The following is a 13,225-nucleotide window of genomic DNA, read 5'->3' as shown; positions in this document are numbered from 1 at the left end:
GACATCATTAGCTGGAGGCAGCTGCAAGGACGATTGTAGCCTCCATCCCTGCAAATCTCAGCCTGAGCCAACTCATCTTCGGAGTCCTGGAGGACAGTGATTTGTGTGATGGTAATGAAGAGATCTCTAAATCATGTCTCAGAACAGAAATTAGGTAGGCTGGGGAAAAAAAAAACATGATTTTCAGAGTATCAGAAAAGTCACTGTGGTGCTTCATTCTACCATTTGGATGCTTCTCTCCCATGTGTTGGCAATGCTCAAAGAAAATCAGACCTTCAGTTTAAGAAGAAGCTTGCAAAAAATAAATTAAACTTTGAGAATGAAAAGTCAATTAAATAATTCAGAGTAATTATTTTACATTTAATTTAGTGAACTTATTTTCAAAGATACTATGTTGGCTTCTCATTGATGCAAAAATTGCACTCAAAATCTGTCCTATGTGCAAAATGCTGCTACTTGGCTTTTTTGTTTGTTTTAATTATGAGCATTTTCACTATGCTGATCAATTTTTATGGATTAAAAAGATAACCTTACCATTTAAGACATTACTGATCCAAGGAGGCCTAAGCCAGGACAGCCTTCTGGAGAGCAGCCAGATTCTTGCCTAATGTTATTTCAGAAGAGCGTGAATTCCTGCGGATGGGACTCCTAGATACAGATGTGAATGGGACTGTCAGAGCCCATTTAATGCACCAAGGAAGCTGCTTTGTCAACTCAGACCTGACAATTCAGAACTGTTTTCACAGTTACACTTTGATACGAAGAACTATTTTTAAACTACTTTAAAAAGTATTACTTTTTTTTTAGAAGCCTTTATTGAAGCCAGAAATGAGCTGATACCTGTATGATGAAGAAAATTTAGGCAGAAATAACTCATATCTGATAATTATTCCCTGGAACAACAATAAACAGCTGCTTATCTGCAATGACGCTACTTGGCTGTAGCATTAACTTAGATATCACAACTTTAAAGCTTCACATTAATGTAAACTCCTCAAATTATCTGCTGTTTACTCATGAATGGCTCTGGTCCCATTATTCTGAGGTAATTCATTTCCTCTTCTTCTCCCTAGCTTTACCACTCTTTCTAAGCATGTCTGGCAAATTTTCTGGCATGAAAGCCTTACTAAAACATACTGATTGCTTACTTTACTTGCCATTTACAGTAATTTTGGTTAATTATTTAAAAATCCATATATATATATATATTCTATATATAGCCTCCACATGAATAAGAGAGGCTAATATGTAGTAATTACCTCTGTCTTCTAATTGCTTTACTCATTTTATTTGAGATAAAAATGAGCAGGAATTTTTTGCATAACTGTTAATTAAGTTTTCTTTCTTTCTTTTTTTTTTTTTTTTTTTTTCCCTTCCAGAGTAGTATAATGTACTGGGGTGGAAATAAAGCTTAACCTACATTTCAGACTCAGCCATATTCCTTTTCATGCTGTAGGTAACAAAAGGTGCTCATGAATCAGCTGAAAATCTCAATTCATAGTTGGATGACACTTTTCTTCAACTAACAATCCTCAACTACAAATGCCAAACAGGAAGAGCACATCTGTGAAAAACAAGCCTCTTAAACTGAACAAATGAATAACAATAATGTGTGGGTTGTGCTTTCTATGCAGCAAACTCTGGGAAGACCTTTCTGTGAACAGCTATCTGATAACAATTGAAGACGCTTTGGTGTTCCTACTCGCCTCCCACAGCCCTTTGTATCAGCAGCTCAGCAGAGAGAGTCTGACAGCAAGATTCCTTTGTCATTTGAAATTTCAGGTACTGTAACTCAGCTCAGTGTTGCACAAAGGGACCCTCTTCTGAGTAGCTGTGTGTTTGTACAGAGAGAAATTTCTCAATGGCCAGCTCAGAGTGTGCTGCGCGAATTCTTATCTATGAGTTGTCCCAACTAAATCGCCTTCTGCTAAGTAGCATTTCATCACCTTGCTCTCCCTGACTTACACAAAGCAGTGCCCTCATTTCCAAATGAACAAACTGAAGCCTGACAACACCTGCCTGAAGCCCTACCTGTGCTGCGCACAAGAACCCATGCTGCATGCAGCTTCTCTCCCACTTTGTGAGGGTGAAGAGAAAAGCCACCTGTGTGTAAAGCACCCTTAGGTTCCCAAACAAAAACATAAAACTCTGTAAAAATGGAAGGGAGTTGAACAGAATAAAATTCATCTTCATATCCAAAGCTGAGTGTAAGTGGCATTTCCCCATCATTCTCAAAGGCCCACCAGAGAGACGTCGCATCTGAATATAAAAATTAAGAAGTATGAACATGAGCAAATCATTCTCGACTTGCAAGCAGCAGTCTGCCATAAGCAACCCCCCTCCTATTGTGTTTGCATTTATAGTATTAAAGAATAACCACAATAATTCGCAAAAGTTCATTCACCATATCAGAGAAGAGGGACAAGAACACTGGATAATTCATATTGCTCTTCTCTCGCAAGTCCTGCGCCAATATTTACATACTCCAGCAACCTAAGAACAAGGAACTGTCAACTTTGACCTTCAGAGTTCATCCCAGAAAGCAAGCCCCTTTGACTGCAACAGGGTAGACCTCCCCCACCTATCCAGAACAGCAAATAGAAGCAGTATGAAGCTTCTGACATCAAAATAAATAAATAAATAAATAGATAGATAAATTAATAAATAAATAAGCCACACATTTCAAGTGAATGTAACATTTTTAATTTTGCAGAAAGTTCCCTTCCATCTCACCAGAAAGCCAGGTCTTAAAAATACTTCAATAATATGAGAAACAGGCTCAGAGCTGCTCACTTTCCTTCTTGCCAAAACAGGCTACAATTTTCCAAGTACATTAGAACATTTTTTCCCAACCATTTAAAATCCCAGTCACTGGAATCAGAGCCTGACAGCCATTAATTTATTTGGACTCCTTCTCCCTCATCGACATGCTAGAGCTCCAGGCTGCAGCATAATCCCAGTGTTTTTCACTCCTCAAAAGAACAGATGCTACTAAGAGGAAATTACTTCAAGTGCATTCCCAAAGACAACCACTTCTCATCCCTTCCATCAGAAAATGACCAAGACACCTGTAGTTTCTTAGGAGTTCCTACCCATGACTTCCATGCCTGGTCCTGACACCAGTTGTCCAACTACAACTGAAGATGAAACACTGTTTAGAGACACCAAATCCCTGAAGGGTTTTCTTCTAGCCCAGATATGTGACTATAAAGGAAACGAGCATGCATTACGGAAAAGAATGGAACTAAGTCACGTGAAATTTGATTTCACAGTGATGAACTGTGTTGCCTAAAAGTTAAAACACAGGTCTCTGATGTACAACCCACTACTCTGCTCCTGCTAGTTGTACAATGGACACTTGTATGTAGTGCCCACCTGCAAAAACATGAACAAAAAACTGCTTAAGAGATGTTTCAACACTCATTGCTTCAGCATTTGCAAGCCATTTCAGGTCCTAGGCTAGAAAGCACTCACAAAAGCTGGAAGTAATATTAGCTTAGATCATATTTTCTGCATTTTTCTCCTCTCGTTCTTAATTTTGAAGGACAACTGCAATTGCAGTTCATCCGTTTAGGCTTATCCTAAAGTCATTATTTGTTATGATGCTGTTCCTGCCTTCAGCTACAAAGAAAATGACTATCCCTACCCCCTCACAGGCAGGATTAACAGCCACAGAAAATGAGTTATGGTTAGTCTAACTGACAGGAGCTCAGAAGCAAATTCATTTTCAGAAGTCCACCTAGAGCCCAGGAAAGAATTCTGCACATTGTGTCTTCTTTACGCTTCCTCACAGTTACATAAAGAAAGTCCACAATGTTTTTCTTCATTATCAGTCTGCACACCCAAGATGCATGCTGAGACCTACGGGTGCTGAAGGTAGCATGTGATGTACATGATGTGGAGTAAGTGGGGCAACACCTAAACAGAGCGTCTACACATGCACTTAGTATTTTCTAATGTAAAGGATGTATTAAAAATATTGTCAGCATGGCTGTGTCATTTTATTTAGAGGTGAAATGATAGGTATTTTACTTATGTCTGTCAATTGGAAAAAAAGGAGGCTACAGAAGGGAAGATTGGCTAGAGTGTGCAGATTGTTTACAAATACATTCATACCAAATAGGTAGTAACTGGCTTCATTATTTTTAATTCAATCCATAATTTCACCTTCTTAACAGCGCAAGTGCCAGGTGGAGCTGCATGGGCTTAAGTCAGCTGAATGTAGCTTAGAAGATTCACAGATCCTGGCTTGACTGTTCTTAATGCCCTCTATCAGTAGATTGACGAGTATGCTCATCCACCTTGCTCAAAACGAAGCTGTTATCCAAGTAGCCTATGGCTGCTACCAGCTTTTAACCACTAGACACCACCAAAGAAACAGAGTCTCTGAATGAGCTGAAGAAAGACGCTTTGGGATAAAGCTATCGACTGGGTGCTGATACATTGCTCTGTGCTTCTACAGATGAACACCACACAACGATAGCCAAGCAGCCTTCCAAAGTGGTAATACTTCAGTTTAGAGACCAGTTTACAGCTACCAACCAAACAGTCTAACATCACAGACAGCTTAAAAGAGTATGATAAACACATGGAATCTGTGTTCTGAAAAATAACTTGAAGAGATCCGGTTTTTGAAGTTATTGTAGTGTAAAAATGTACATATCTACCTGCAATTGCAGCAAAAAAAAAAAAAAATCACAGGATTCTGCATGATTCATAATAATCAAGAAATGAAAACTTGATAAAAGAAATTCTCACCAAAAAAAAAGTGGAAAAAAAAAGGTATGAGGCAAATAACAGGCTTAAGAACAGCTGCAGCTTATCAACATGGGATTCCAGAACACATGGTAAGCATAATTCATGCCGTATGACAAGTGACATGTACCACAAGTCAGTGGGAACATTCTGCATGTTAAACACACATGGCTGAAGATCCACATGTGCACTCCTGCTGCTACAAACAGCTCCACAGACGATCCAGATTGCAGAAAAGGGATTTCCTACACAGACCCAGGACAAGGGCCTTAGTTTCTTTTCGGCACAAAGGTCAGGAAAACAGGGACACATCTCTCAGAGTTTACCTGGAGAAGACGTTCTTAACTTGCTTCATGAGTAGAAGCCTTAGGATTTAAAGGTTTTTTAAAAAATCTGGAAATTCTTCATATGTTTAACAAAATATGTACAATCATGAATTCAAGTCTTACTGTCTTCAGCACCTTCTCTACCAAACAAGCGTAGATGCTCTACTAGATCAGGTCGTATGTTACCTTTGCATATTAAAAAAGTAGATGGAAATATTGCCTTACATTCATTTTAATACAAATGTGTAATTTGAGGTTTATAGAGCCATGCATAAAGTATTTGTTATTGCACCTATAAGAAAACTGATCCATTAACACTGACAATATTTTTAGTTCATATTTTGTTACAAAAGCATTAAGACATGTTATGAATCATTCTGGCATTATGAGAGTTAATAGAATACTACATATTTTTCAGGATTATTAATATTTAGTGTCGTTCAGTAAATTAAAAAATCAAGTTTAACTAAGGTTAAAAATATCTGATGATACAGTACGTAGATAATTGTAAATGTATATTAATGACGCTTTACACAATTGACTGGATATCTTTTCGTTAATCACTCACAAAACCATGCCAAACATATATCAAAGACTTCAGCTCTTTTTTCATCCAATCTTCCGACATTTCATTATTATGGTTACCTGATTAATGGATGCAATAATATATGTGGCATGATATGATATGTTCACATTAAATTTTAATCAAATATTACTAAATTCAGAAAACATTAAGTAAATCATGACTGATGAGGCAATATTGCTGTACTGTCATATTGATGGTTACAGAAACTCACTATGAAGAGTTACAGATTAAGGAGGAGAAGTAAATCTTATGAGGAAATAGAAGTATTTCAAGTTTAACTAGTTGGTTCTTTTAAAATTGCCTTCCAGCCAAAGCTTGAATATTAGATCCATCAAAAGTATTCCACTGTCTGTAACTGATACGAATGTTTTGTTTCCTTCTACTGCAAGTTGTCTTGTTCTTTCAAAAGCATGGATTAACATAGACTTTGCAGAAGGGCCTTTCCCAAAAGATGATGGCCTATGTAGTGAAAAATAACATTATTCTTCACTGCAGTTGGGAAAAAAATAGGCCAAATTATGTAAAAAACTTGCTATGATCTGAGATGCAGGGTGTCTGGCATGTGGAATACACTTGGTCTGTTCATTTTTACGCAAATAATGCTTTTACTGCTTTGTAGAACGTGGACAGGGAGATAGATGGGGGTTAGTGCTCATAGACTACATATGCAAATGTAAGATGGTTTCATCCTGGGAAACCAGAGAGTATGTCTCTACTGCTACAGACAGCAGCTTTCCTTTCACCTTTAAGCCAGTACAGAATCTGTTTATTAAACTTCCAGTGTTATAATCCATGATTATGTTTGTACAGATTTAATCACACGGTACATACTAAATAGCTCTCTTCTTTCACTTGTTTGCACCTTAAAAAGTAAAAATGAAAACATGCTTGTCATATGACCATTTTTTGGATAGATTCTGATGCCAAGCTGTCAGACACCACTGGATCCTATTTTGTGTACGTAAGCCCTGTATAACTGTTCAACTGATTGTATTACAAAATGTAGTGTATTGCACAGTACTTGCTAGCAGAGCTTTCCAAAGTCTGTTTGCCTCTTCATGTCCTGGTTTCACTTTCATAATTCTTTTTGTCTTGAAAGATTATAAAGGGTGTAGGACTATCGTGTATTGTATGTATGTGCATGCCAACAAGGGAAGTCTCAGTACAGGTACTCTGCAAATAAATACTAGGCAATTCTGCAGCTACACCCCGAGTATTAAGAGCAATAAATATGTAACGTGTTTAGCTGGAATGTTTTTTGGACCACTTGGCTTTTGCTAAAAGTCATTCCATATAAAGTATTTTAAGGGAAAGCATACAGATGATAAATGGAGAGAAAGAAGGAAATTATAATGCTAAAATGGATGCAGTGAAAGTAACAACCAAGTAGAAGCAGCCAGGAAGGAGCTCTGATAGATGCATCTTGGTAGCTGTACTGAGCTACTGGTTTCATACTGGTTAAAGTTATGGTGCAAGGACTTCAGTTAAATACCTTCTTGTTGTAAGAACTGGCTTCAGAATTTTTTAAGTGTGACTAGCTCATAGAACATAATGTGAACAGTTATGAGAATAATTACAGGAAAGCACTAAGTTATCTTCCTTCATAGCCAGATAAGTTTTGTACAGTTACAAGATTAAAAAGCACAAAATTCCTGTGTGTGTAAGACCTAATAAAAATGGAAGAATATATCCAAACCCACAGCTCTTACCGCAGGCAAACTCCCACTGGTGTTGGCACCTCATACGATGCAGAGAAGAGTGCAGACACTTCAAACAAAATTGCCTGGAAAGGTTTGATTCACTCTCACTTGATTAATTGAATGAGTATATTATAAGTCAGTCTTGCAGCTCTTGCTTTTCTCAGGAGTGGAAACATACCAGAAAAAAAGAGGTAATTCAAGGTCCTCAGTAAAGTTTAGATCCAGAACATGATGTTATGGTTCAGGCCTCCAAAAAACTGCTGGCATCCTCTAGAACCCTCTGTTAACATCAAGGTCCAGCTTTTAAAGATCTCACATAGCCTTGTAGTCTATAGGGCTGTATCAAGCATTGTAGTCTACAGGGTTGTGTCAAATACCAGACCTCTTATCAGAAAGTCAACTTGAAACGGGCCTTGCATTTCAAAAATGGGCCCTTGCATTTCAGCCTGAGAGAGGAAAAACAGAACAAACTCAAAAGATTCTGAGAAGTCAGGATGGGTGATGTTCACTGGATTTAAAAAAATAAATAAAATGCAGCTTTATTTTGCTAAAGGATAAACAACTTACTTTTGTCCAACATTTTTAACCTCAGAAGGCAGTGCTGAAGAGTTTTTTATTTTTGTGGATAGGGTCAGCTGAAAGAAGCGTTATTCTGCTGCCTGTAGCAGCATTTAGTTAGGCAGTAAGAAAAGCAGGGGGGCAGCACTAGTACTTTCAAAGATGGGGATAAACGGAGCAGCAGATCTGAGCTGGGGAAACAGGGGCAGGCCTGTGGGTTATAGGTGAGAGGGGATTTGTGGCAAGGAATGGAAAGTGATGAAAGGGAGGGTGGTGGCTTTACAGCAAAGCTGTAGGAGGGGATATGTGTTATGAAATGTTAGGAATAAAGCTTGGGGCAATGGAGCACGAGTGAAAAACATGGACATCCTCACATCCCCAAGCTTGAATCCTCATCCCCACTTTAAAACACCCAGCATATGATGCCTACTTTTGCTGTCTGTCAGCCCTCACCAAGACAAAGGAAAGAGTTGTCACTGTTCATCATCATGCTCTCACACCACACAGAAAATAGTTGAGTTTCTGCTCAGCTAAATACTGATCGTTTATGAATACAAACACAATTTTGTTGGTATCTTGCACCTGGACAAAGTGATGCAACGGCATACTACTTAGCCTTTTACCATTCCCACCAACTCCTTTACCTAAATTAGTTGTACTGAGCAAAGAAATCACACTATAAATATAATTAGTTACTTGGAACCTGATCTAAAGCCTAATGAAATAAGTAGAAAGCTTACAGAGAGAATGAGCTATAAAGAAAATATTAGTTTGATTGCTGTGGGCAAAACTACTTTCAGATCTAAGCAGAGTATTTAGCCATTTTATTCTGCAAGCAATGAGAAAAAATCTTCTTGATTCTAAAACTGAAATAAGAGACCTAATTAATTCTAGAGCACCTCAGTCGTATACATTACTTCTTAGCATGCAGGATTTCAGTAGTTTCTTTTTTAAGCAGTAATATTTAAAAAAGCATTTAATTTAAATGGTTGTGGTTCCTCTTTTCAGTAAACACATGTGAAGGCATACATTGTGTTTAAATATAATAAATACAGCTAAAATCATGCATCTGGGTCAATCCTCTGCATGTAATCAGGATTATGAAAATTTAGTTTTTCTTTTCTTATCTTTCTCAATAAATGGTCTATGTACAGATGACTGGAAATTTATTCAGACATGGTCTTGGTTGTGTTCTTGTTTTTTAACTCACCAGTTCTTCCTTCCTGGCAAATCTGGCTAGGTGTCTAATTCTCTCAGTTGCTCTGGTGGCTAAGAACATTGCCAAATTATGGTTGCTGATTTCTAAGCTGTGCTGAAGTTCTTCTGAAAATAAAACTTCTCATGTCTGGGCACTCCAGTTGCAGGTTTTCTGCCCATTCTAATGGCTCGCTGTTTTGGGGTTTGGTTCTGACTGCTGACTGCATGTAACTATGAGGGAAAAAGTTACTGAGAACCTTGAAAAGCCAAAATACAAAGAGACGTGGAAGGAGGAGAAAAGGTGGCAGGAAAAGGCTTTCATTTAGCTCACACCTTCTCCAAAATTTCACTCTCTGAAAGAGACATCTCCCAGCTCTCTGAAAGAGTTTCCTTCAGCCATAGTTGTCAAAGCCCTTCTTCATGCAGTGCCTTGCCCACAACCCCTCGGAGGCATTCCCCAGAGGCAACCTGAAGAGACACGCCATGTCGAGGGGGTGATCCTGAAATCTGGTAATTCTGAGAAATCTGACAAATGGAATTAGGTCCATCAGTCCGATGGCTCTGTGTATGTGTGGTGGGAAATAAATTGTCAGAGACATAGGGGAATCCCTTTTGTTTCAAAAGTGCTTCTTCAAAGAAAGAGACATCCCCATCTCTCTTTGAGGAAGGCACTGTGTGGGAGGCTCTGTGGGCCCTCCTACAATGCCATGACTGAGAAGCCTGTCTTTAACTGGAGCTTAACTGAAAATGCACAGTCCAGATAAAATGCAAAGGCACAAAGAGTAAATAAAGAAGTAGTCAATGCTAAGCAAAGTGTGGGCTGAGGAATTCTGCCTCCTAAGGAGGTGACAGTCAAATGAAGCTGGCTCATCATGTGTGTCAAAAGCAGCATCAGACAGGTAAATAGCAATTCTACACTTCCCTCCTACTCTAAAATTCCACTCTTAAAACACAGGGTATTTTAGGAAGCTTCCTGCTGACAGGCACATCCTGCCCAGAATCACATTTTAATAGTTCTTCTTTTAGACAAACATTTAATTTATACTTATACAGTCAGCATGATATTCCCAGGCAGCCTCCAGGGAGGAGCAAAACATGCAAAACACAGAAAAGATGGTAATGAAAAGAAATAATCACCCTGTTTTCATTGATGAGTTTACAGATAATGGAGTAAACTACTTACTATGGTTCTGTTTTCTCTGGAGGGCAACTTCATATCTTTCAGAACAACTCTGTAGACATTGGCAAAGAATGGTAGCCATTTTCAGCCCGGCACAAATCAGGTTAGCAGAGACAATCTGGAATGAACATGAAACATCCGGTAGTCTAGGATCTTGGAATTTTGGATAAAAACCTATAAAGTGTTCCAAAATTATCCTCTGAGCTAAGGAGAACTTCCACACAAATTTAGATTTTGAACTAGTAATAATTAGAACTATTTCCCATTACAACTACTATTACACAGATGATTGTCAAGGCTTTACTTGCCTTCCACAGCAGCTTCAGAAACTGGCAACATGATGCTTCTTGAAGGATGAGGGCACAAAGATACTTTCATTTTGCCAAAGCCAAAAAGTACTAGCTATTCATCAGGAAAAAGAAGAAAAAAAAAGGCAAGAAACTAATTACATTGAATATAGCATTGCAAACACCAACATTGATGGTTCTGAAGCAGACTACATATTACTGGCAGCTTTTAAAACATAAGAAAAACATAAGATTTCAAAAAACAAACATGTCAGGGTTCTTTTTATTATCTGCCTTCATTTTTTTGATCTAAAACCACCACAGATATATTGAAAAAAAAAAAAAAGAAACACCACAGATGCCAAGGAAAATGCCCAATTTACACCTCTGCCAACAGCCCCCAGCTGAGAAGAGGCCTTACTGGGTCCCCTGAGGGGCTTCCAGTCACTGCCTGCTTCACTGGAAGTACAGTAATGACCACTGCTGGCTACCTGAACACCAGGCACACTGTGACATGCTGGCTTGCCGCAGCAATATGGCTCCTAAAACCTTTATCCTATTGAAAGAATTTTCCCCACTACTTTAGCTCCCATTCCACAAGTGGTAAATTGGCTCAGCGTCTTACTCCATTTTTCCACCAAAGATAATGTTCCTTGAAATGGACATCGACTGTCTCTTAAAACCCAGTAAATCAAAATGTCTTTCCTGAGCCAGCAGCAGGAGTAATGGAAAACATTTCTCAGAACTAGTTTGTTTTATTTCTAAGAAAGTGTTTGACCTAATGATCTATTTTGGCAAATTGGTATGATTTATGGAGAACTGATGAGCACACAGTAAAAAACAGCCATGCAGCTACCTGTCATGAGTCAAACTTTTTACGCAAAATTCAAAAATATACACAAACAGATCTGTGATAGATTTTAACAACAAACAAAAAAAATGTGCTGTTCAGTCAGCAAAGATGAGAAAAAGAGTTCATAGAGTGGCTAGAAATAACAGCTTGACAGTACGCAATTTAACTGCCAGTGTATATAAAATCTCATCCCACATAGTATTTAGCAAGATCATCAAAATTTGCTGCTGGATTAATGCAGCATTGAAAAGGACGATCAGCCAGCTAAGTGTGTAGATCTCACATACACACGTAAGAAAATCAGTAAACTGTGACACATTAACGGAGTGCAACTTCATTAACAATCGAAAAACCAAGTCATCCGCTCAGATGTAAAGACCTTTGGCAGACTTTTTCTTATTGTAGCACTACTGGCAAGAGAGAGAAAAAGGCAAGGCAGCACGGGAGTAAGGGATAGGGAAGGGCTTGTCATTACAAAGAGGAACAGTGAACAAATGGGATGATCAAGATGGGATTTGTACTCCTACAGATGACAGATAAACGTTACCTCTTCCTGAGTGTACGTATGTGTGCATGTCTGCATGTGTACACGAGCTAACAGGAAGAAGGGAACCACGAGCGTTTGGTACAAGAAAAACAAGTATGTTGTATCATCTCGTGTGTCCAAGTGCCACCAGTGAAGCACCATGTAGCCTTTTTTCTCCTGCTGACCTACCTCTGATGACTGCTACCGACCAACTCCACCTATCTACTACTCAGTAAGAGGGCTCCAGGTCAAAACCACTTTGGACTACAGAGGATCTGACTTGGTGATATATAATTAAACCAAGTGATAGATAAATTATTGCAAATGAGAACAGGAACTAACAAAGTATCTTCCAGAAGCTCCTTGCCTGAAGAGACTGTCTTGTCTAACCACATACGTGTAGGGAACGCTCCCCACAGGCATCGCCATGTTGCAACGCCAGTCCCCATGGCGCAGGGCAAGGCTATGAGCTACAGCCCATCGGGCCACGTAGCTCCCTCGGAGACCACAGACGCCAGCCATGTCTGAGAATCACGTCTACAAAGGGAACAAAGGGAGCCCTGGACTTCTTTTACCTGTTGCTAATTAGCTTTTTCACATCTTGTTTTCTAGGTGCCTCACTCTCCCCCTCTATCTTCTGTTTTCTCTCCCGTTTTCTTCCCCTCATGACCCTTGTGGTGTTTTACAGCTGTGTCCCCATGTACTTGGGCCACCTTCAGTTCCACCCAAGTTCCACCCAAACCCTTCGTGGCAGTTTTCTTCCCTAGTCTTCATACAAAGCGGTGTTGTACAGGTAGGGACAATCACAGCCCTCAGTAACTCAGCTGGTCAGCCTGTGGGCTGTTCAGTGCTCTTCACCTCAACGCCTCCCTCCAGGGCTCTTGGTTATCGTACGGTTAACACGGCTGCCTTGCCACCACATACCTGCCAGGCGGCACTTTTGTTACCACCGCCACCTGCTCTCACACAGGGCAACCGAGACCCACGGCGGCTGCGCCGCCTCAGCAGCACGGCTCCCCGCCCCGGAGGGGCTGCAGCAGCCGCCCTGGGGGCTCCCCTCGCAGCGGGGGCTCGGTGCGGGCACCGCTCCCTGACGGGAGGAGAAGGGGCCGGAGGGGGAGCTCGGGGCGCCGCCAGCGGCTGACACCCTCCCGCCGCCGGACTCCCGTCACAGAGTGCGGCCGTTGAGGCGCTTGCGGCCGCCCTCGCCCGGCGCGGCGCCTCCCCCGCCTTCCCCCGTCTCGCGCGCTGTCGCGA

The 13,225-nt window shown here is 40.1% G+C and overlaps 1 protein-coding gene across 3 annotated transcripts in view; it reads right to left on the bottom strand.

The window, feature by feature from the left end:
* LOC125183441 (uncharacterized) overlaps positions 1-13,221 on the bottom strand; it is a 72,343-nt gene extending 59,122 nt beyond the window's left edge. For 2 of the 3 annotated variants that reach the window (XM_067001144.1, XM_067001145.1), the window contains exons 1-3: positions 12,893-13,221; positions 10,611-10,704; positions 10,306-10,420 (exon numbers count right to left, since the gene is read on the bottom strand). The gene's annotated coding sequence lies outside the window, so the exon portion shown is untranslated. The remainder of the gene's footprint in view (positions 1-10,305; positions 10,421-10,610; positions 10,705-12,892) is intronic. The other variant, XM_067001143.1, reaches the window with a different exon arrangement.
* Positions 13,222-13,225: the final 4 nt, after the last annotated feature.

This window comes from Anser cygnoides, chromosome 7 (assembly GCF_040182565.1).
Source record: "Anser cygnoides isolate HZ-2024a breed goose chromosome 7, Taihu_goose_T2T_genome, whole genome shotgun sequence".
Classification (NCBI taxonomy): domain Eukaryota; kingdom Metazoa; phylum Chordata; class Aves; order Anseriformes; family Anatidae; genus Anser; species Anser cygnoides.
This window is presented reverse-complemented; position numbering and strand designations above follow the sequence as displayed.